This window comes from Pseudonaja textilis, chromosome 2, assembly GCF_049901715.1.
Source record: "Pseudonaja textilis isolate UNSWEBS1 chromosome 2, rPseTex1.2, whole genome shotgun sequence".
NCBI lineage: Eukaryota > Metazoa > Chordata > Lepidosauria > Squamata > Elapidae > Pseudonaja > Pseudonaja textilis.
The window spans coordinates 134,010,117-134,034,565 of record NC_141991.1 but is presented as its reverse complement, the minus strand read 5'-3'; the positions used below and the strand labels follow the sequence as shown (position 1 = coordinate 134,034,565).

At 38.4% G+C, this 24,449-nt stretch overlaps 1 long non-coding RNA gene across 1 annotated transcript in view; it reads right to left on the bottom strand.

Moving 5' to 3' along the window:
* Nucleotides 1–24,449, bottom strand: part of LOC148127093 (uncharacterized) — a 37,356-nt gene that overhangs the window by 1,959 nt on the left and 10,948 nt on the right. The gene's annotated exons all lie outside the window — the stretch shown is intronic.

The following is a 24,449-nucleotide window of genomic DNA, read 5'->3' as shown; positions in this document are numbered from 1 at the left end:
CCATTTCTCTTCTTGAGCGATAAGATTTCAAGCAACTGGTATGATTCTGATTATTTCAAATCAACAGGAATGCTATCTTCTGAGAAAAAGAGACTTACATTTTACTCCATATCACCACAGGCTTTGATTATATCTTACTCTGCCTAGGATCAACCTGAAGGCTGTTTATGCTTCAGCTGTGTGCCTGTGTTTGGCTGACACATGGGCTCGGCATGATACTCACAGGTCAATTAGACCTCATGTGTGTACAGCAGATGCTCAGCTAAAGTGCATGATCTACAGTACTAAACTTTGCAACTGATTAGCATGCTGGTATTTGTTGATATCAGAACAGAGCTGATGCCCAGTAGTGATGAAGGGTAAAGTCCTACTTGAATGCTGACCTTGTCTGAATTAGAAATATAAAATAGTGCTATATAAGATACTGTCCGGGGTTTCCTTGAGGTAAGATGGGTGGCCTATGATTTTATAAACAGACAAGTAAAATTTTGCCTGCCACTTCCCATTTAAGTTGGTGATAGGGAAAAAATATTTTTTTCAGTGTTATTTCACAAGAGAAGAACTTAAAATAAGTTCTCAGGGCAAAGCATGAGGTTCTTACATTTATTTAATAATGAGATGGTCACTGCTATTCAGGATTGGTGGTAGTGCCCAATTTTTCATTATTCCATCATATCTACCAGCAGTTTTCAGCCTTCCTGGTTTTCAGCCCTTCCATTCACTTGCAACAGAAGGAAGATCCTTCCTGGGCAGTTTCTCTCAGTCAGAAAGCAGGAGTAGTCAGGGAGGTTTCCAAATAATGGAGAGTCCTTGACTTAGTTCATTGAGTGATGGTTCAGAGTTTCAACGGCACTGAAAAAAGAGACTTATGACTATTTTTCACACCCTATGACCGTTGCAGCATTCCCCAGGTCACGTGATTTACATTCGGATGCTTAACAACTCACATTTATGACAGTGGCAGTGTCCCAGGGTCATGTGATCACCTTTTACAACCTTCTGACAAACAAAGTCAATGCGGAACCAGATTCACTTAATGACCATGTTACTAATTTAACAACTGCAGCAATTCACTCGACAAATGTTGCAAGAAAAGTTATAAAACAGGACAAAAATCATTTAACAAATTTCTCACTTAGCAATGCAAATTCTGGTCTCAATTGTGGTCATAAGTCAAAGGCTGCCTGCAGTAGAAAGCATATCAGCTGAATTTCTCCTAATATGTTTACAGTAAATTTAAAAAAATGCTACCTAAGAAATACAAAATTAATTTTCAAGCACCCTACAGATAAAGTGGAAAAGCCGAAAATGCTTTAGATGTGGAGGAAATCATTAAGCAGGCTTTGACACAGCATTGTGGGAAACTTAAAACTTGTTTCTGAAGTACTGTTGACATCAGAAACATTGTCAATTCCATGTTGATCTTATTATATTCTGCAGATCCCAATGAAATCAACTTTGTTAGAGGGCTATTCTGCATCAACCAGCCTTAATCCCACAATCCTATGTGCTCTTAGTAGCAACCTGTTCTGGTTTTAGAACTTGAAAATCCATTGTGTAAAGTAAGCATTAGAAGATACATACTGTACACAGATGGCTGTAATTTGCAGAATCAGATACGCTATGTTTTAATGTTATCAACCAATAGTAATATATAGGAAAGCAGAGTACTTGGCAGGACTCTTCAACTAATCCATTCTGCAGAGATACAGGCCAATTTTTCTGATGAATATCTGTGGATATTCTTCATATATTTGTTCTACAGCTGCATATAGTCTCTCCAATTAAACTAAAAGTAGGTTAAAGTGGGAGCCAGGGGGAAATTATTCAAGGTCACACAGTAACAACTTCAAAATTAGCAAAGATTTTAATCTAGGACTTTCTAATCTTATGCTAATTTTCTGACTGTGACACCAAATTGATACATGACTATGTTAACCCAGTGGAAGTTTATATTCTTATACTAAGAAACCATAGTCTGCCATTCACAATTGTTCTTCCAATCCAGTACCTTTCAGATGTTTTGAAACAAATTGCCATTATCATTGGCTATGGTAGCTAGGGTATAATGAGAAATGCCAAACATACACAGCTGGAAGAATTCTTATCTATAACTACCATTTAAAAGTGTTCACTTTTTATCCTGTGTATTCACCTTTCCAATAATCCGTTTCTGAGAATACCAATATTATGGAGTCATATTTTCACACTTATTTTCTTCTGGAAATAGAAGAACACTTAATATTCTTACTGGAATTGGTAAAAAAGGAAGTTTATACTATCTTCAGTAAGAATATTCAGTGTTCTAAGGTCCCAGAATTCTTTGGCATAAGGCCCTAGCTTGAGATTGCTGGGGGAGCACTTGATGGGAGGCAGATGTTACAGCTAATGTCACAATCACTCTATCCTTTCTCTTCCTGGAATCTAGAATCTATCAAAAAAAAAAGTGGGAACTAATGATCTCTAAGAAAAGTCTCAACATTTCATGAAGCTGCCACCGTCAATATATGGAGATAAAGCTACATATTTTTACTCACTTAGCAACTGCCTTGTTTAGCAATGGAAAATGTGGACTCCACTGTGGTCACAACTCAAGGACAGCCTGTATTAGTCATCAGATTATCTGTCTATCCAAACTAGGATTAGGAAAACCTTCTAGATTCAGAACCTGATAGCACTAGCAATTATCAGGTACCATTGACTAAACACAACTGGAAACTAATATGGGTTGGGACAGGTTTTCTATTTACTACACATTGGGAGGAATGGGTTAATGGGGATGAACACTCCATCCATTACCTGGATTCCAATTTTTCTTTCTTTCTATTGTACACAGTATTTTAAAAACAGAAAGTGTCCATGGAGATTCTCAGTCATCCAGGTCATGGTTGTCCAAAAGCTGATGTTCAAAAGGCAACTGGACTTTCTTGCTTTATTTTCCCCCCCTTGAAAACATTTTGCTTCTCATCCTCTTCTTGAAAGTCCAATTGCCTTTTGAACAGCACCTTTGGAATTAAAAACAGAAATCTAAGTCTTCTGGGAGAGATATAAAACTCTCATGCCAGAAAGTGGCTTCCCCATTACTTTCTTCTCTCCCAGTTCCCTCCTCCTCTTCCCCAATTATATTCCATTCTAGTTCATCACCAAGAGAGTGGTCTTTAAGCACCTGCTTAAATTCACTTCCCTCCCCCCAAAAGCGTTCTTAATCACGTGCTTAACTTTGATCAAGTGATTAAATGTCACTGCGAGCCAGTGGGACTTAAGCAGGTGCTCCTAATGTTTTGATGACTTTAGATAGCATTTCTTATTTCCACCTATGGATGTTAAAAGTACTTTTCCTGAGCTGAAGCTCCTTGATTGTGGATGTGAGAGAATTGCTTTGCACTCATTTCAGAAGTGAGTCATCCTCCTTTCACTTCTCTGGAGTCTCTCCTTCCCTTCCATCTTTTGTTGCCTGATTAAAACTTCAGATTCTGACTTGCTCTAGGAAAAATCCTGCCTGCCTACCAGAGAACACTGACTTCCAGGAAAAAGTAACCTTAATGCAAGATTGCATTCCACCATCCCTGTGGATCATTTAATACATTATGTGGCAGCATATGTGGGCCTGCCACTGAGCGCACACCTAGCAGACAGCTGCAGTCATTACCGACTCCATGGCAAGGATGTCTGCACAATATCCAAGCCATTTGTATTTTCTACTTTACATTGTTGCCAGCCGCCCAAAGTTGCTTAAGATGGGTAGCCATACAAATCTTTTAAAATAAATATTATAAGACTCTATGCTTTGCATAACTCTACACTATGTGTGCATTGGTCTGGCACATTTCACTGTTTACCTTAAGATGTAGGTAAATCTTTTTTGCTTGTAATCTCTAACTACTTGTTTGAATCCCATCCTGAAGCAACAGAAGATAAATTGTGCACATCATCAAATATTTGAAAGGCGGGGACATCAGTGGCAGAGGAAGTTTGCTTTCTCTGTTGTTCCAGTTTTGTGTGTGTGTGTGTGCGTGTGTTTTTTTGAATCAGTGTTGACTCCTGGAAACTGTCTGCAGTTTTCTTAGCAAGGTTTTTCAAAAAGTGATTTGCCATTACTGGTTCCTAGGGTTGCAAGAGGATGACTGGCCAAAGTTACCCAGCTGGCTTTGTGCCTAAGGTGGAACTAGAAGTCACAGCTGCCCAGTTTTTAGCCTGGTGGCTTAACTTCTACAACAAATCGGCTCTCAGGTTTTCTCCCAGGTCATCAAATTTCACCTATGATTTCATTTATTCAAGTATCACATCTCCTCCCAATAAGAAGATTCCTTTGTTTGTTGTTGTTAGTTGCAAAGTCATGTCTGACCTATTGTGACTCCATGGACAACATTCCTCCATGCCTTCCTGTCCTCTTATTCATAGCAAATATATAAGCTGTTATATGCACATCTTCAGTTAATGTTGCAGTGATCGGGTAACAATAAATATTCAAACAAGCCCATGGAGAGATCAATAAATAACAGAGATAGCTTTGTCCTGCTAATTTTTTTTTTTTTTTACAGATCTGCTAACATAGGTGGAACTTCTTTGTGACAAAGATGATTCACTTTAAAACTGTATGTGGTTTCCACTATCACAAAGAGTTGGTTTGTAATTTCTAATGTTCTTACTCCACATCACTGAATTGAATTCCTATTTTCTACCAACTGGTTATTTCACGTAGTCCCAATTTCAGGACAGCTGGAATGGGCTAAAAAAAACTAGTACAATATTTCTAGAAATTATCACTCCTGGACATAGAATTACCATTTTTAGAAATATTGTAATATTAGAAATTTAGAAATATTGTAATACAAAGAAATACTGTACTAGTTTTTTTCAGTTAAGCATCAGAACACCCAAGTACACTGAAGTCTGAGTAAGCATGTTTAGGATCACTGTATAAATGGTTCAATATGACCTTTGTTTCTATCAGCCCCAACTTATTGTAGCAATTACAAGGTGCAGAACTGCCATATAAATCAGTTTCAAAATCTACTATCTCAGGGGTTGTTCCCTTAGACCCATATTAACCACCTCCATATTTTAGATACAAGGAGTTGAGGTAGTGTATCTAGGCCTAAACATACCATAGCAAGGTTAACATATAAACGGAGGATTTCTTCATTCATAATGATTGTTAGCTGGTGTAATATATTGTGGTTTCGCATTTTTGTTAGATATTGGTTTTTTTTTCCTTTTCTTTTGTAAGCCATTCAGAGTCCCCTTGTTGATTGGAAGCCATGTAAATATAGGAAATCAATATTTTAATCTCATAGTGCCTACACCAGCTTGGTAACTAATAAGTTAGGTCAAGATTGGGAGATTTCTGCTTGGCTTGGAAGGGGTAGGGTGAGGATTCTTATATTTTTCTTGCCTTGTTGTTTCAAACTCTGCCAAAAAGCTACCAAAGCTCTTTCCAGAAATGATACAATGGGCTACAAAGACAACCGGTGAAGATCCCTGGTCCTTTTTAGTTAGATGAGCTTGCTGGTTCTTGGTGACATCTGTGAACAGGAGGTACTTTTTCATTCATACAATACTCCATCTGGCTCCAGCCCAATAGCTCATGTTTTTCTATTAAATTATTTATTGAAAAGATTTATATGGCATGTTTGAAGGCAAACTCTCACATGATTTACCATGCCTTTTTCTGGGGTGTTTTTTTTCAGCTTCCCAGCCTAATTTATAACTCTAGCCTTTCCTGGTGGTATCCTACAGAAATATTATCCAGATCCAACCTAGCTTAGCTTAATCAAGATTAGCCAAAAGCAGATAGTTACTGCCAACTCTATTGTAAAGATATTTGGGGTGATACATTTATTAACAACAGCGAAGAAGTGACTTGCCATTGCCTTCTTCCAAGATAAACTAAGGTAAATAAATATGTCTCTGGGTTCCTCTTCAAACCGTCTAGCAATGGAGTTAATAGGAATCAGGTCAGAGTCTATAAGCAATAGTTGCTATAGGTTTCTCTCTATCTTTCCTTCTGGCTCATGTAGTTACTCCTACAGCTAGGCAGATACAGTACAAACATACGTACATAGAGATACTGACTTCAGGGTGTTGGAAAGTTAGAATGAATGAAGGAAATCCTTCCTGTGACCTAGATTCCAAATATTTAAAGCTTTTAAAATCCAATCACACTTTCATTTTGATCTGGAAATGTATTAGCAACCAATACAGTTGGTTTGAACTATCGGACAGCACAAGACCTTCTATGGCTTCATATATGCAATAGTTTGATCTGGTGTTTTTTTTTTCCTAAACATTTTATTAGATTATAGAATAAATTATAAAAATAGAAAAGCAAATAGGAAAACACATTGGGGAGGAAAACAGGAAAGAAAATGGGGGGGGGGGAGAAAAGGGGGGAAAGTGTTCACTTCAGACTCCCTCAGATGCAGTGGAATAATGTGCTTGAGATGGGGGGGGGGGAATGGAACTTTGATTTTGAGCTTTACTGATTAGATTGATTTGTCGTCATAGAAACGGCTAGTTTATATTATTACAGAAAAGTAAAGTGTTGAGGTTCGATGTTAACAGTTTGATCTGATTATTGAAATGACCAATATTTGAGGTTCATGCAATAGAGTGAACCATACATGAACTAAATGGGTTAGCTCCACACGGATGCTAAGCCACAAAAGAACTAACATGTGATAAGATTGCAGTTGGGAGTAACAGCGCACACAACTAAGGAAGCACACCTGGTCAGTAATGCGACTTGAACATCCCATTTTGGACCAAGCTGAGGAGGACTCTCTGACTGCAAACAAGTAGTCCTTGGCTGACAACCATTTCATTTAGTGAAATGGCACTGAAAAAAAAGGCAACTTATGACTGTTTTTCACACTTAACGACTATTGTAGCATTCCCCATGATCATGTGATCAAAATTCAGGTGCGTGGCAACTGGCTCATATTTATGATGGTTGCCGTGTCCTGGGGTCATGTGATCACCATTTGCGACCTTCTGATGAGCAAAGTCAATGGGGAAACCAGATTCATTTTACAACCATGTTATTAACTTAACAACCGCAGTGATTCACTTAACAACTGCAGCAAGACAGGTCATAAAATGGGGGGAAACTCACCTAACATCTCAATTAGTAACAGAAATGTTGGGCTCAATTGTGGTCATATGTCGAGGACTAGTATACATGGTATTTTAAGCAAAGTGCAACTGGTTCATCCAAAGTGGTTGATTTCCCTGATCATGGGTACCTATTTTTTGTACAGATTATATTTCAGCATGCTTTCCATTGCCCAATCCCATCCTGCTTCAGATCACCAGTTCAAAAGTCCTACAGCCTCCCTTCATAAGCCCACAGAGGTAGAAGTCAGGCCTGGAAATCTTCAGTATGTGAAAGTAAATCTACAGGATGATTAATCTAGTGGTTCCATGTAGGTATTAAAAACCATAGGAGATAACTTTGTGACATCCATTAATCTATTAGGCCAAGTAGAGTTCTAACCCCTAAGCACCACTTGTGAGATGAGTTCTCTAGAAAGGAATGAAATTGTAATAACATCCAAGCTGGACAGTTGATTCAGAAAAAAGGTGATGACATCAAAAGATCCTCTGAAAATCTAAAAGAACTGATAAGAGTTCTATTTCCCTTGTTCCACATTTTATCCACCAATATAACCCAACCTGTTTTTTTATCCTCAAACCAAATATGACACCAGATTGGATTGTATCCAAATAACATCATCACCACATCATCATAAGTGTTTCCTGAAGAGTTCAAAATGAGATTCCCAGTTACTTATACCAAATTGTATGAATCCCCTAAGATCAAAGATGTTTAATCTTTCAAACATGAAAATATAACAGATACCACCGGCACAACACAATAAAAAAAAACCAGTCATTTGAGCCACAGACCTAGGCTCTTTCATATCGTTCAAGACAAAAGCAAGATAAGTGATTTTTGATGCAAGTGCTGATCCAATGTAGGAATACCCTTATCCAGTGATGTCATCATCATATTTTATTTTAATATAATCAGTTCTGACTGGGAGAATGCTTACAATGTTTTAAATTTCCTTGCTTTACTTAACTCTGAAAATTGAAGCTAAACTTTCCAAATGTTCGACCACTGCACTATAGTACTATCCCATTTCTTGACTGGTGAATAATAACTATAAGCTACTGAAAAAAGTTATCCTAGCTTAATAATCAGGTGAATTGATGTGGTCCATTCTGTTATGGGAATTCAGTGGTCCATTCTGTTTATTTGAACAATTCATATAGCACATTAAACTCTGATGCTATTTTCAGAGTACTAGACCCCAAATTGCGGCTGTGGAAAACAGACTCAAACATTTGTAGCTCTGTCAGAAGATAATATCCAGAAGCAGATTCTGTGCTTCAGCCAAAAAAAGGACAAAAGAATTACAAAGACTTGTTAAAATGATTAGGGGGCTTAGTTTTAGTACTCCATTAATATAAGTTATCATCGTTTGGGTTATGATAATCATTTGCAGAAGAGAAAATGGATATTATTATCCCAAGTCTCTCATCCCAAATAAGCAGTGAAACATAATAAGGCATATTTCATAGTTATCTAGTGGCTCAGACTTGTGTGAAAGCTCTTCACAAATGTATTCCCAGTAATTCAAATAACAAAGTTGTATAAAGCTGCTTGCTCATCTTATTCACAAGCTGTATATTCAGTACTGTGGTTTGGGAAATGTAATAACCGAACTTAAAGAACCCTTTTTCCCTGTTGCCAGGAATTCAGGACTGTGGGTGGTTAAGAAATTGCCCTTGCAGTCATTCACTGCCACTACAGAAAAAGCCACACATTTTCATCTGCATAACTGTTGTGTACTTGCCACTTCTTGACACACGATAAGTCCAAGTCCCTATTCAGGCGACATTTATATCACATCTCAGATTATTGCCACAGTCTACTGGCAGGTCTCCTCTCTTATGTTCTTGCTTGTTTTGCTGATCTGAGTTTAAGATTCTGCAGTCTAGGTTCCTCTGAATCTTCCCTCTTTCACCCACATTTCTATATCTCATTATTGCTTCCATCTTATAGCACTATAAAATCTTAACTCTGGACAGTATATACACTGTGGCCTGGAGCTGCTCCGTAGTCATCCTCATTATTGTTTGTAAATGTCCTCCTTGGCATTTTGTTGCTACTTCAACAGCAAATTCAAACGTAGTACGTTTTGAGACTTGGTTCCATTGCTTTGGAGTCAGCTGCCCTTACTCTTTCGATGATGCACGATTTGTTTTGTCTGTAAATATGTGTATAAATCTATTTTTGTTTGATTCTGAGAAATAGGGAAGAAATTGAGACTGGCGGGTTCTGGGCTGGTTTAGTTAACAGACTTCCTTAATCTTACATTAGATATTGTTCATTTTACTTAATTAGTTATATGCTGTATACAGTTAACTGGTTTTATATAGTCTTTTTTTATTTAACAGAAGCTTTTAACAGATTAACAGAGTGGGAAATCCAACCCCCGCACCCAAGCAGGAGACCCTACACCATTTCTGACAAATGGCAGTCCAGTCTCTTCTTGAAAGTCTCAAGTAATGAAGCTCCCATAACTTCCAAAGACAAGCTGTTCCATGGGTTGATCGTTCTTACTGTCAGATAATTTCTCCTTATTTCCAGGTTGAATCTCCCCTTGTTCAGGTTCCATGCATTATTCCTTGTCTGGCCTACAGGCGCTTTGGAAAACAGCTTGACCCTTTTGTCTCTGTGGCAGCCCCTCAAATATTGGAAGACCACTATCATGTCTCCCCTGGTCCTTCTCTTCACTGGACTAGCCATGCCCAGGTCCTAAAACCGTTCATTGTATGTTTCAGCCTCCAGTCCCCTAATCATCCTGGTTGCTCTTCTCTGCACTTTTTCTAGAGTCTCAACAGCTTTTTTATAGTGTGGTGACAAAAACTGGAAGCACTTATTAAATTGTAAATACCTGCTTGGTATTCTGCTCTATTTCTTTAGAACCTGGCTGCCTAGTTTTGTGATATATCATATTTATTTTCATATTAAATTGATATTCTGTTACTACTGTCCTGTGCTTATTTTTTACAAGTGCAATGTTGGAGAGTGCAATACAGTTACTATTGTTGTTGTTTCAACATGTAGTAAACCAGTTCTAATATATATGAAAAGCTTTCTTTTTCTAATGAGCAGAGTCTGAACTTCTGCCTCAGTGTCCTGCCTTGAGGTACCACTGGATACAAATTAGGGCAAGGGTCTCCAACCTTGGCAACTTTAAGATTTGTGGACTTCAACTCCCAGAATTCTGGGAGTTGAAGTCCACAAGTCTTAAAGTTGCCAAGGTTGGAGACCCCTGAATGAGGGTGTTTGAATCAGAGTAATAAAGGGTTTTCTAGAAAGCCCCCAACGGAGGTAGAGTATTCCATGAGGCTTCCTAGTTCACAACTCACAGCACAATCCTACATACTTTCAGAAAAGTGAAGTTTCGTCGCATTCAATATTATTGGGAAAGGTTGTGTTTGATTGCAATCTATACAATATTGTGTTAGGAAAAGAAAGACACAGGTCGTCCTCAGCCATTCATTTAGTGACCAATTGAAGTTACAACAGCATTGAAAAAAAGTGATGAAGCACCGGTCTTTGCACTTATGGTCATAAGTGCGAAGACCAGTTTGCACTTATGGTCATAAGCGCGAAGACCAGTACTTCATCCCATCCCATAAGTGCAAAGACCAGTGCTTCATCCCATTCCATAAGTGCAAAGACCAGTGCTTCATCCCATCCCATAAGTGCAAAGACCAGTGGTTCATCCCATCTTCCCCACAGATACATGATCAAAGTTTGAGAGCTTGGCAATGGGCATATATTGATGACAGGTGCAGGGTTATGTGATTGCCATTTGCAATCTTCCAGCTGGCTTCCAACAAGCGAAATCAATGGTGGAACCTGGATTCACATAGTGACTGCAATGAATCACTTAACCACAGGAGAGAAAAGGTTGTGACTTTGGGCATGACTCACTTAACAGCTGCTTTGCTTAGCAACAGAAATTCTGGTCCTATTACAGTCCTAAGTGTTGCACTTATGCACTCAAATATATAAGCACCTGAATGATGTATAAGCACCATTCAGATGCACCTGAGTACATCTGAATGGCATGTTCAGCTCTGTAATTAGATAGTTTAATGGTTTTTTTAATAATAAAGTTTGGGTACTTTATGAAACTACTCAACTTTTTTCCATATATCCTTTTTGTTGTTGTTTCTAGCCCCCTGCCACAGAAATACAGTATACATACTCTCAAAACTACATTTAACACCACTTCAGTACTTTCGGAGTAGGGTGTCTTAAGTGCTTCAAATATTTTGGATTATGAAAATCCCAGAGCGCCTGGCCATCATCCATGCTGACTAGAAGATGCAAAATAGATTTCTAGTCCAAACATTCGGATGATACTAAATAGCTTGTCTCTGTACTATATACAAATACAGACATATCCAAACAAATTTCCCCCACCGGTTTGGTAAGAATGGATGATCAGAGTTGTATCCAACAAATACTATGCAGTGGGGTGGGGGTGGGGAAGAAAGCTGGTTAAAGCTGTTCTAACTTGGACAAGTCAGCTTGTCCAGTGAGTGACAATGAGTTTGTTTTCATCGATCGTATACCTAAAACAGGCTTTTGTGACCTAGTACAGTCCAGATCACAAGAAGAACCAACATTCCTTTAATTTTTACCCTGCAAGAAAAATGGCGATGGGGGTTTGGAAGTTGTATTCCTAAAGTATCGAGATTCAAGACTAGAGGATACTAAATTAGAGAAAGATGGCCTTAAACTCACAGGAAGAAGAGCTGCCTAAAGTTCTCCAAATTCCAGGTTTGATCAAAAACTACCGTTTCAGTGAACGTTGAGAAAATCAGGCTCAATGTCTGCTCTTTCGCCTGTTTTTCCTGTTTTTGACAGAAAAGTTCAAACAATTGCATGCTCTCGTTTCCAAGATCAGATACTGTCCAACCAGGTTCCTCGCATTTTCATTCAGAATTCCTCTCTGAACAATTTAGCAAGGAGAAGAAAGAGGCACCAGGACTAGTGTTTTCTCTTGCACACCATCCAGTTTGAGGGAAAAGTGAATATGGGTGCACTATTAGATCATACGTGGCAATGCTTTTGTTTGTGCAAACTGGGCGTGTGTACTCACAGCCCTGTGCTAGATGGTGGTTAACCCAGGAAAACTAAAAATGAGAGCAAGAAGGTTAAAAACTGAAAACAGATCGTTGTGCTGACTATTTGATGAGCATTCACATATCTTGGATAGTGAATGCTTTCCTATATAACAAGCCTGCAAACAGTACAAATCAGTGTTACTGTTATACTCTCTGAAACAAAGAGTAGAAAACAGAACACCTTGTCAGTTCTGCACAAGCTTCCTTGTTGGGAATTACTATTCATCTGAATTGGAACAGCTTGGTTGGCCCTCACCTGAACCGCACTGTAGCGCAACTCATGACTGTATTCCACATGCCACACCCTTGACTCTGCCCTAGACTCACAGAAACACAAAGAAGCCAGCTATGCAAATGTTATGCCAAAATTAGAACTTTTCTCCAGTCTGTCACAGAATTTTTTTTTTTTTAAAGGAATGCATCAAATTCTGAGCTATAAGTTATTTCTGGCATCTCCAGCCATTGTTTGCCTGCCATATGGGACAGGCTAATCGTTCTTTTAAAAGAATCTAGACAACAGAGATCATTCCAATTGCAACAGGGTTCCTGTCCTGGTACCTCTCTCTATCTTAGGATCTTTAATTTAATGCTAACTCTCTTGCTGCTGTCTTCGCAAAGGTCATGCTCTTTTGAAGTATCCTGCTCCACTGACACCGGCTCCTTGTACAAGTTAATACATGGGCTTCATACTTATGTAAACAAAAGGATGCAAACAGTTCTCTGTTTGACAGACTGTCAGTCCTCCATTTGAAGGCATTTTCGGTTTGGCAGGCTGGTTTTCCACGTCTACTTTATACATAAGGAAAGGGAGGGAGGAGCCATCAAGGACAACAGAATGAGCAATCATGAAAGTCCCTTACTCACCATTTTTTCAAGTTTGTGAATATACTTTTAAGTGAATATGCCTACAATTTATGGAAACCTATAACTCCTTAAAAATTGCAATGGTGGGACAGACTATGCAGGTGTTCACTTCAGAGTTTAGATTTGAGGGAATTCCACCCAAATCTCCAAATCATTCTGAACTAGATCACAATGTCTGCTTGAAAACGGTATCAGAAATTTCCCAACTGATTTTAAGGATTCACGCTTTCCTACACATACAGAAGCTGGGTTTTCTTCCCTCGTAAATCAATTTAGAAACCTGACTCAGATAAACCAATCTGACTATTTGCTCTGGACATCTGAACTGAATGGCATCAATTTTCTAAATCAATCAATGTTTGAATGGCATTTTACTGATGTATACTCTTTATTAATAGGTAATGAAAGCATTTCCCTCTTAGGGGTCAAACAAATTTACTCCAGGCAAAAATTAAATAAAGTGTTTTTTATTTCATCGTTGTCAAACTTCTCCTTGTTAATATAACGCGTCACTATTGCATTTGCTGCCACCAAAGCCATTCGAAATCGCTAGAAATGGATAGGCAGTGAAAATAAACACAATGAATTTTAGAAGCACATAGATAACAATTTCCAAAAGCAACCACCAGCACATCAGCCAATCTTCAACAAGTGGTGAGCAAACAAACAAACTTCTGGCATGATAGCAAAAGCAATAGCACTTAGATTTATATACCACTTCACAGTGCTTTACAGCCCTCTAAGCAGTTTACAGAATCATCATATTGCCCCCAATAATCTGAGTCCTCATTTTACTGACCTCAGAAGGAGGGAAGGCTGAGTCAACCTCGAGCCTGGTGAGATTCAATCCGCCAAACGGCAGGCAGCCAACAGTCGGCAGAAGTAACCTGGGTACTGTATTCTAACCATTGTGCCACCACAGCTCTGATAAATACATGTGATACGTGAACTATCTCATCTGCATGCTACAGCCACTCCTTGGGATCCTCACCTCTGAAGAATACAGGTGCAATTACAGAGCAGCCCCTGAAGAATAAGCCATCTTATTTGCCAGGCAGCTATACGCTGCTTTATGTTTGGATCTGAACCCCCCCCAAGAAATTCCCCCACCCTTGCATACAAACTGTTAAAGTAAAAAAGGTAGTCTTCGACTTATAAAAATTCATTTAGTGACCATTGAAAATTACACCCAAAAAGTGACTTATGAACGTTTTTCACAGTGATGACTTTTGCAGCATCCCCATGGTCATGTGATCAAAATTCAGATGCCTGGACAACTGGTTCGTATTTGTGACGGTTGCTGTGCCCCGGAGTTATGTGATCACTTTTTGCGACCTTCTGACAAGCAAAGTCAATGGGGAAGCCAGATTCATTTAACAACCGTGTGACTAACTTAACAAATGCAATGACTCACTTAACAACTGTGGCAAGAAAAGTCGTAAAATGGGGCAAATCTCATTTAACAAATGTTTCACTTAGCAGCATAAATGTTGGGCTCAATTGTGGTGGTAACTCGAGGACTACATGTATTTGATCCCAATGCCATTAGGCAGCCTGTGTATGTGAGCTAAAATTCATTCCCACGCATCATCCCAATAATTGAGGAGTGGCTGAACTGTGTACAAACTGCAGCTTCTGTAGCTATTTCTGAGTGATCCCATAGAGAATGTGCTGGGAGTTTGGAAGGAATTTGAGACATACTGTAGCACAAGGGTCTTCCAACTTGGCAAATTTAAGACTTGTGGACTTCAACTCCCAGAATTCCCAAGCTAACATAACTGGAGGAGGAATTCTGGGGGTTGAAGTCCACAAGCCTTAAAGCTGTCAAGTTTGAAAACCCCTGTCATAGCAGCACACTAGGCTGTTCCAAGCAAAGCTGCCTTTTGCAATTGGCTACTGGTGATTTTGTCAACGTTGATGGTGTTCAATTGCTACATAATGGTTGCTCACACAGTTTGCCTACCTATCGAATCCTTCCGGAGGATTTGAGATAGGCTGATGTTATTTAATGACATTCAAGTTATTATCACAGGATGTAAGCTATTCTAAGTAAAGCTGCCTTTTGCAATTGACAAGGGTGGTTTTGTTGGTGTTAATGGTCTTCAAGTGGTATTCCAGATGTTTTGAAACCACAACCAAGGACCTATTGAAATTGATACTATTGCTTTTTTTTAAAGATGTTCCAGTCATTCTATTTGCAGGTGTTTATATTTTGTGATTTTCTCCAGTGTTTTCTCTTCTATTCTGCTGTTGCCAGGTATTACAACATACACTATGTAGACTTTTTTGTGGTGATGCATTATGATTTATTTACCACAATGTGAATTCATACCTGCCAATTTTTTTAGCTGGTATTGGCCTTCATATGCATCAAGTTCTTCCCAAGATCCTAAGATGACATAATGTATCAGAGCAATGTATGTGTGGATCCAAGCAGTGTGGTCTTTTATAATTGACAGGTGGAAAATTTGTTGATGTGCAGATTTTTTTTTGAATGGCACCGTATGCCAATAACCACTGGGACTACCATAGCCACCTCATGCCATGAACTTTCAATTTTGATTTTCAGAACTTGATAGTTTGTGATCTTCTCTAATTCTTGGTCTTCTATTCTAATATCTCCTGCTATTGTCACATCAATTGTCCACATTTTTTTCTTCTGAAACACACTTAAACTTGGTGTGTTATGAGTGATGACTTCTGTCAGTTTGTATTTGGAAATCTCACTATATTTAACCTGCTCATTTTTTACTACTTTTTCAACTCTATGTTCCCTATGTTCAACTCTATTTTTCATTACAGGAACATGATAGTGTTTACAGATGTTCCAATGAGTCATTTGGGCAACTGTGTTATTATTTATTATTATATTATATTGTTATATTAATTATATTATTTGTGACAACCTTGAATACTATATTCATTTTTATCACAAATTCAGTCATGTGGGAGTGCCAATATGGTACAGTGCTGAAATTTTTGATCACAGCTAGGAAAAGAAAGATTCACACTCAGCTACTAAAACTCACTGCATAATTTTGGGCCAGTCACTCTCTCCCACCTAGTAGTATCTACAAAGGAGAGGAAAGTAGTAATGAAGACTATGTTTTAATAATGTCAGGATCCCCTCTATATTTATGCCACATTAAAAATGGTATTCTTAAGAAGCCAAGAAGTTAAAAGTATGTTTGTTACATTCACACTTATAACATAGATTTATTTACCTCAGAGTATGGCCCACAGCAGGAGCCAATTTGATGTAGTAATTATGGCACCAAGCTAGAAACCAGCAAAATTCTAATACTGCTTGGGCAGAAAGCCAACTGGATGACCTTGTGCCAGTCACTAATTCTCAACCCTAGGTAGCAGGTAAGGGCAAACCACTTCAGAAAACCTTGCCAAGAGAACTGCAAGGACTAGTCTGGGCAGTGCCAGGAGTCAAGCTGACCTGAAGTCACCAAAATAAATATCTGACAGCCTCTGTCAGCATCCAAAGGCGGGGTCCAAAAATGCCACCACATGACTGAAACCACATATAAAATAGACAGGACTTCGCATGTTTATGTTTATTGTCTTGACTTTTTGGACTCTCCCCAAGTTGACCCTGCCTCACAGTGTTCCCCATCTGTCATGTCTGTGATATACAAGTCCATTTATTGCATGGAAAGCACAAGATTTTACTCTTTGCTAAATGAGAGACAAAACAAACATGCACATTTTCTGTAGACAGCTCTCTTCCAAAGTCAACTTTTTTTAAAAAAAAAGAGTGTACGTTATCCTCAGTGCAATTGCAAGTTGGGCAAATTTCTGTGTACAATTTTTGATGTGACAACAAAAGAGCAGAGAGGTGGAAAGTGTGGCAGCAGATGGGAATCTACAAGCCCAGAAGCAAACTATCAGAAATGCATCAAGAAGAAGTAAGTTGCTAAAGAGAAAGGTTTTCATGTCTTAGTTGGAAATTACCATCCAAAGGGATCTTGTGAATGTTTGAATAGCACTACCACTTTCAAAATGTCACACATTTTACACACTCAAGTTGTGGACACCTGAAAAAGCCAGCTGATGAATTAATTAAAATGTAACCTGCTTGTGTGAACTAATATTAATTAATGGTTTATTTAATATTCAATATAAAAAATATGTAAAGAGAAAAAATAAAGCAGCAGTCCAGTAGTAAGGGTACTATATCTGAGTTACAAAAATCCAGACAACCTCTGGAGGGCAGTAAAAACATACCAACACACAGATTATTTTCTGCCATCTAGTGGTCATTCAGAGAGCCAGTTTGGTGTAGTGGTTAAGGCATCAGGTTAGAAACTGGGAAACTTTGAATTCTAGTCTTGCCTTAAGTATAACGTCAGCTGGGTGACATGGACCAGTCACTTTTCGCAGCCCTAGAGATGGAGTCAAAGGCAAATCACTTCTGAAAAACCTTGCTAACAAAACTGCAGGAATTTGTCCAGGTAGTCACCAAATATGAGACATAATTGAAGAGAAGAAAAAAAAAGTGTGTGTTTTTTTTGCAGATCAAGTATGGTAAGTATAGAAATTTTATATTAGTTCCATTTTCAAAGGCAGTCCCACTGCCACATATTGATCTAGAAATAGTTCTAGTGCCTACACGATGTCCAGGCAAAGGACACAGTTTAGTGAATCTCTTTTTTGATAGGCAATAGTATCCTACGGTATGTTTCTCTATTCTGGTGTCCTCCGGATATATTGAATTTCAGCTCCCTACAGTTCCACCTAGGTTACCCATGGAGTCAGGGAAAAGTCCAATGACACATCTAAAATGTTCAAGATTGGAGCAAACTATGTGATAGGAATTATAAAGTAACAATGTCAACTGTACAGAAAGAAAATTTATATTAAATGTTTTATAAATGGCATTTTCCATCAGCAAGATTAGAGAAGATGTCTGCTAAGTGTTGGAAGTGTGATCAGATACCAGATTCCTATGTGATGGACATGTCCAAAGGAAAAAAAAATACTGGGCAAAAATACATACATGGCTAGAAAAAATAGTAAAGCAACATATAGATCTAAAGCCAGAAATATTTCGGGGGGTAATTTACCAGAAAATATAATAAAGGGAATACATATTTAATTTTAAATGGGTTAACAGCAGCCAGAATTGTGTTTGCACAACAATGGAAAAATGAAGAGATCCCTACAGATGAAGCTGGAATAAAAAATATTAGAATATGCAGAAATGGATAGATTAACACTTAAAATTAAGAAGGAAGAAACTGAAGATTTTTTAACATGGGATTTGTTTTATCAATGGCTAAATAGCAGAAACAGAAGTTAGAAACCTAAAAGTATAAGAGAAGGATTAATTACAATGAAGATTTACTAAAATGGATAATTAATATTATTATTAGATTATTATTGATATTAAGAATATTACTATTATCATTACTATATCTCAAAGTCAATTGCACTCAGACAGCACACTGTTTATATAGATATTGATTTTTTTTTGTTTTACACTGTTAAAAAAGATAAACTTATATATAAAAAAAGATTGCAGCAAGAGGAAATAAATCACAACTGGCCACCTGCTTTCTCTAACACTCTCTACTAGTGAGGTGGCTCCCTTATTGTTAATATTCCTTTGCCTACTAGTTTCTGTCAGTTTCATTTTTAAAGCTTTTTAATTATTATGTATTTTAGATAATGATTGTTTCATATTTCTACTGGTTTATTGGACTGTTGTACGCCATACAGAGTTGCTTTATGAAAGATAGGCAGCCATATAAATTTGATAAAATAGACAGACAGACGCTTTTCAAATTACAAAGGTTCCATTTCAGGAATCTGGGCTTGGGATCCTTCTACAACATGGAAGAGCAAGGGAGAAATGTGCATGAAGTAGATTTAGTGGTAGCCATTCCCTCCGGCTCTGACAGAATGGCTTAGGCTCTCAGAGCCAATACTTTTAGCAATGTCCCAAAACTAAGGTAGGACTCCTTGAGGCTAGGTGGGGAAGTCATATTGAACATTAAATAATGAGTTCTTCGTTTCACTTGCATAAACTCAGCCACAGAGAATGGCATGAAAATCATGCCTTCTGCAGTCCCTCCAAGAACCCAGTTGCTCATTGTGCAACCTGTTACAGGACTGGGGTTATTCAGAGGAATCCTGCCAAGAGAACCTTCCAGGCTGCTATGGAAATGTGTACAACCTGGCTGCAGGCTTAAGCCATAATGAAGGGTCTGGACTCTGGGCATTCCCACTGCTGAAAACTGAATTGTGGGGAGAGGGGGCAGCTAAAGCAAAGAATAGGCAAAACTGGGAGGACAGAGGAGCTGCTCCACTAGCCAGTGACCTCTGAGTGCCCTCACTTAACGAATTCAGAAAGACAAAGCCACAGACTTGGGAATGGGAGGGGGAGAGAACTATGATTGCGACCTGCAGAATAAACTCCCAGAGAAGCTGGCTAGAACCTTCGCTGTAGAAAGGCCAAGGCAGATGGGGTGGCTTGGGTAGGGCGGGACAGAGGGAGGAGAGCGCGGCGTCTTGCTGAAGGTTAAAGTAAAGATTATTTTTTATTTTTTTCAAACATGCCCTCCCCGCGAAGGAGCAAGACCGGAACTTTGTTCTCTGGCTGGCCTTGCTGGGAGGCAGCTTTCAATCCCAACCTTTGTCCTACCACAATGCTGCAGACCTTAGTAATCAAATGCCGATTGACAAAACGTTCAACGCAAATGAATGGCAAGCAAAGGCGCCATTTAAGGAAGTCTCTCTCTCTCTCTCTCTCTCTCACGCGCGCACACACACACACACACACACACACAGAGAGATTCATTTCAAGTCATCCAAGATTGTCAAATATAGACACATGCAAACTCAATGCTTTTTTCTTCCCCTCCCCCTTCTTTGTGTTTGAAGAATATGACATTTTGCAGGGTTTGAAATGAGGCTCTGAAACAAATGGGGGTCGGGTGGGGAAGCTGTGTCACTGTTGTAGCAGAAATAACAAAGAATCTTGTAATTTTGCATTTGGGGAAATGAGATAGAACTGGATACTTCAAGAGGAGATTCCCAGTTAGGAATGTCCTCCTTGCCAGCATCCCAACATTTGTGTTTATGAAAAGGAGAGGGGTTTCCAAAGGGAGAGTAGTTTTTTTTTTCTGGTTTTTTTTTATACCACCAATTTCAATGCAATAAAATAATAAAAGTCCACTGAGGTGCCGTAGGCAGCATGGAGGGGAAATCCTCCACATCCTCTCCCTTTTGCACAAGCAGGCCAAAAGGTGCTGGAGAAACAAAAACAAAAAACCCAGCCCATCCAGATGAGAGAATTCATCAGTCTGGAACTTGCCCTCAGGTGAAACCAGTCTGTCAGCTCCTCTTTCTCTCCTGGTCTTAAAAAGCCTTTGGAGAAGGAGCTGCTTCCATGGGTGAGTAGTTAGAGCCATAATCTCAAACGACTGGAACTATCCAAGGGGGGTTGGGCCCAAGAGGATGTAAATAGAAAAGGTCAGGCTCAGGATCTTGTCTGGAGGCTGCCTTTTCTCATCACACATTTATCTGAAACCCAGCAGCAGAAAACATGCTCCTTTGGATATTCTTTGACAATTATCCTTTTTTGATTTTGAGCTCTCATCTTTTCAGGACTTAGCCCTACTATGGGAAATGGCTCATTATAATCAATTTTATCAAGTTTGGACTTTGGATGTCTCCCAACTACCCATTCTCCCAACTTACCATGAAGTGTAGTAAGCGATCCAGCTGTGTTTGAGAACCCTCCATCTTGTTCTGCCCACAAGCCTAATCCTATAGTTACCAACAACTCATTTAATGATTTATTTTATTGTATTTAAATAGGACAGTGCCATCACTAAGCATAGACTCCTAAGAATGTACCAAGGACAGCCAAGAAATAGACCAATGGCTCCTTGAGCAAATCAGCCTAGAGTTCTCACTAAGTGATCAGGCTCAAATTATGCTACTTGGATACATTATGATAAGACTTGTCTTTCTGGAGAAAGCTCTAATGTTGGGAAATGTGGCAGAAAAAAAAGAAGAGCACCAGTAGCAAAATGGGTAGATTAAGTTATAGTAACATGAATGCACCATTGGAAGAGCTGAAGGACTAGTTTAAGGACAGATTGTCATGGCAAAAACGTATCTATGTGATGGCTAAGTCAATAATGACTTGACGGTACATAATCATCACTAGGCAATCTGTAAATAATTTGAGTACTCTTAACATATACATCCAGTGTATCTCAAGTCACATATTTTTAAAATGTAATTTCTGTGTCCCTTTTTAAAAAAAAATAATGCTGCAGCCCCCTCCACCGTTTCTGGTGTTAGTGCATTAGGAAAAACCACATCAGAAATTTGCTCATGAATTATTGTCCCCTTTATTTTCATTCAACACTTTTAAGCTGATTTTTTTTTTGAGGGGGGAGTGGAGTATGACTAATGAAGAATTCTAAAATGTGCACATCACTTTGAAAACCTGGTAATTAAATAACATTACTGAGCTGGATTTCAGCTTTGGTTTCTTTCACATTAGCCATTGCCGCTTTTAGTTTTTAGCTTATTGTTTTAGCTTGTATTTAGTTGTTTCAGCTTATAAAAAGCCTCTTTGTTAAATCATACTTGTTGACAGCTGAAATAGTAAACATTTAACAGTTTTATAAATATGATCATTGCTGGGATGGGGTAACTTAAAATTAATAACTTAGACTACAGATCTGACAGTAATAATATGTGACAAACCCATAGTAAGTATGGAATGCTATCATCTGGTTGTGATCTGGGAGTAAGAAAATAAAATTGACCATAGAAAACAGTTTTGTTCAGTTTATGGTTAATTATGAATTCAACTAAAATCATGTTTAATTGTGAATTCAATTCAAAAAAGGAAGGAGAAAAGTGATTTCAGGAATTTAAACTCCCCCCCTTTTTTTCTTTTTCTTTCCTTTTTTTTCTATTATTCAACAAGAAACAACAGGACAATAAAAGTATATCCTACCCTTGCTTCCCAAAACAAATCTTTCCATTCATCATCATAACGGAGATCCATGGATTCCAATATATACATTTTTTTTCACTTTGGTTTTTTTTCTGAACAAAAGTTTGCTATTATTATTCCTGCAAAATTTGGTCTGCACCACTGCATTTTCCAAAATATTTGGTTTTTAAAACAATGGAATTACAAATAGCATCTTCTGACTACAATCACTGGGAAATTCTTTAGGAAAAGGGATAAAGATCTGGGATCAGTTCCTCACTCAGCCACAACTTTTATGAGATTCCTATTTTTTTAAATAAGGGTAAAGACCAAGCAAGCAGCTGGACCCCTTCATTTCATTAATCTATTTATGAAAAGATAGATTAAAGAGGAAGATCTGTGTGAAGTCCCTTCTAGACAATGAAAGTCAGTTTGATATAAGCAAAAGACTCTGAATTGGCTTTCTGGTTAATAAATTAAGAAGAATATGTTATGGGAGATGATAAAATGCTCCAGATTAAACTCCACAAATTGAATTTACATCTGGCATTGCTTTGGACTTTTTGGTAGGAACTATGCAAATGATATTGTAATCTAGAACGGCTCTTGTGCAAAACTAGGGAAGCAATTGTCTTTGGACTATCCCATGTGACTTTCCTTGTCCTGAGATGAATCTCCAACTCCCTGTTAGAGGTAATTTGCCCTTCGTGTGACCCCTTCATAGAAATCGATTGACAGTCTTAGTCCAATAGATCAGTGCAGCCTATGAAGCAGTTGGTTCTATATGTTTGTTTGTTTGTCTGTTTCATTCTGGCTGCATTTACTGGCCTCTAACTGATGCAAAAGCTCACGGGAGTGAGTGAGAAGTTACATGTAAAGTGTTTATTTAAAACTGATGGTTTCAAACTTGTAGAGGGGAGAGCAAAGAAAATTTAAGATGCCTGGAATTAAGCCAGTTTTCTTTGGTCCAGATTCAATGAGATGCTGTGTTATTCAGCATGGGTAGCCTTGATTTAACCATCCTTACTCATTTGCAAATTGTAAACAAAATGGCTATTTCTGGGTAAAGATCAATCGATGGCCAAGATTAAAACCAGATTTCATTTTAACAGTCTCACTCCTCAGAAGTAAGCCTACTGAGCTTTACTTTCAAGTAGGTACACAAAGGACTGTGCCCCATGTGTGGCACTTGGACAACATTTAGGAGGGAGATAAAAAAACAGCTGGCATGTGTGGGGTGGGGGATATATTAGTTGTCTGAAGCTGAACATATCATTGGGCGAGCTCTTAGGATCAATGGGAGGGAGGATTAATTTGAATGGGGTCAAGTATATTTACATTGCAGATTTAAACTGCTTTCCAGCCCAATACCTCAAACTTAAGGGACCTTGGAATTGATGCTCTTTGCAGCAGCTAATTATCTCCAACAAAGAATTTATGGCAGCCACTCCACAACAGTATCTAAGGTTCTTGGGAAACATTGATCATTAAATCACTTTCAAGCTGTTTAAAATTGGTTATGGAAGTGGACCAATTCTCTGAATGAGTGTTAAGCATCAAATGCCCCGGCCTCGACTGTGAAGCCATACATTATCATTCAGGTTCACCTGGAAGTAAGTGTCCAGGTATTTACAGGGGCTCTGCTTAGTGCCAGATTTAAGATGCTGCAATCCTTCTGGTTTTACCAAAGAGTCCTTAAATCTCCTTCATTTCAGTTAAGCACATCCATCTCTTCCCCTGAAAAGGATTGTTGTTTTTTAAAAAAATGATTTACCTGTTCCTTTTCTGGATTTATTCCCCTGTATCTTTAGAACCCAAGCAATGGGAGGGAGTGGATGTTAGGGAATCTATTTGAAGCACTAAAACCACTTCTAAATCATATGAGACTACTAGCAACCATGGTTATTTTACTGACAGAATCCTGAAGGCAATATAGATAGATAGATAGATAGATAGATAGATAGATAGATAGATAGATAGATAGATAGATATAGATATAGATATAGATATAGATATAGATATAGATATAGATATAGATATAGATATAGATATATAGATAGATATAGATAGATATAGATAGATAGATATAGATATGAAAGATGGTGCAGTAATTTATACCTAGTTGGGATTTCAATGCTGTGTGGCTAAATTTGGTCTGCATTCCCTTTATGACTTTAAAATACCACATCCCCACATGATTTATTTACATGGTGCATGCTTTGTAGATAGAGTCCAAGGCTGTTTCTCCTCCCACCCCACCTCCCACGTAAGTCTTCAGGAAGGCAAGTTCACCTCTCTTTCTGAAGCAAAGCTGGGATGCTGAAGAAGATGAGAAAGGAGGAGTGCTTTGGAGGTCAGTCTTGTTAAATTCAGCAGGAGTTACTCTGGTATTTAATTC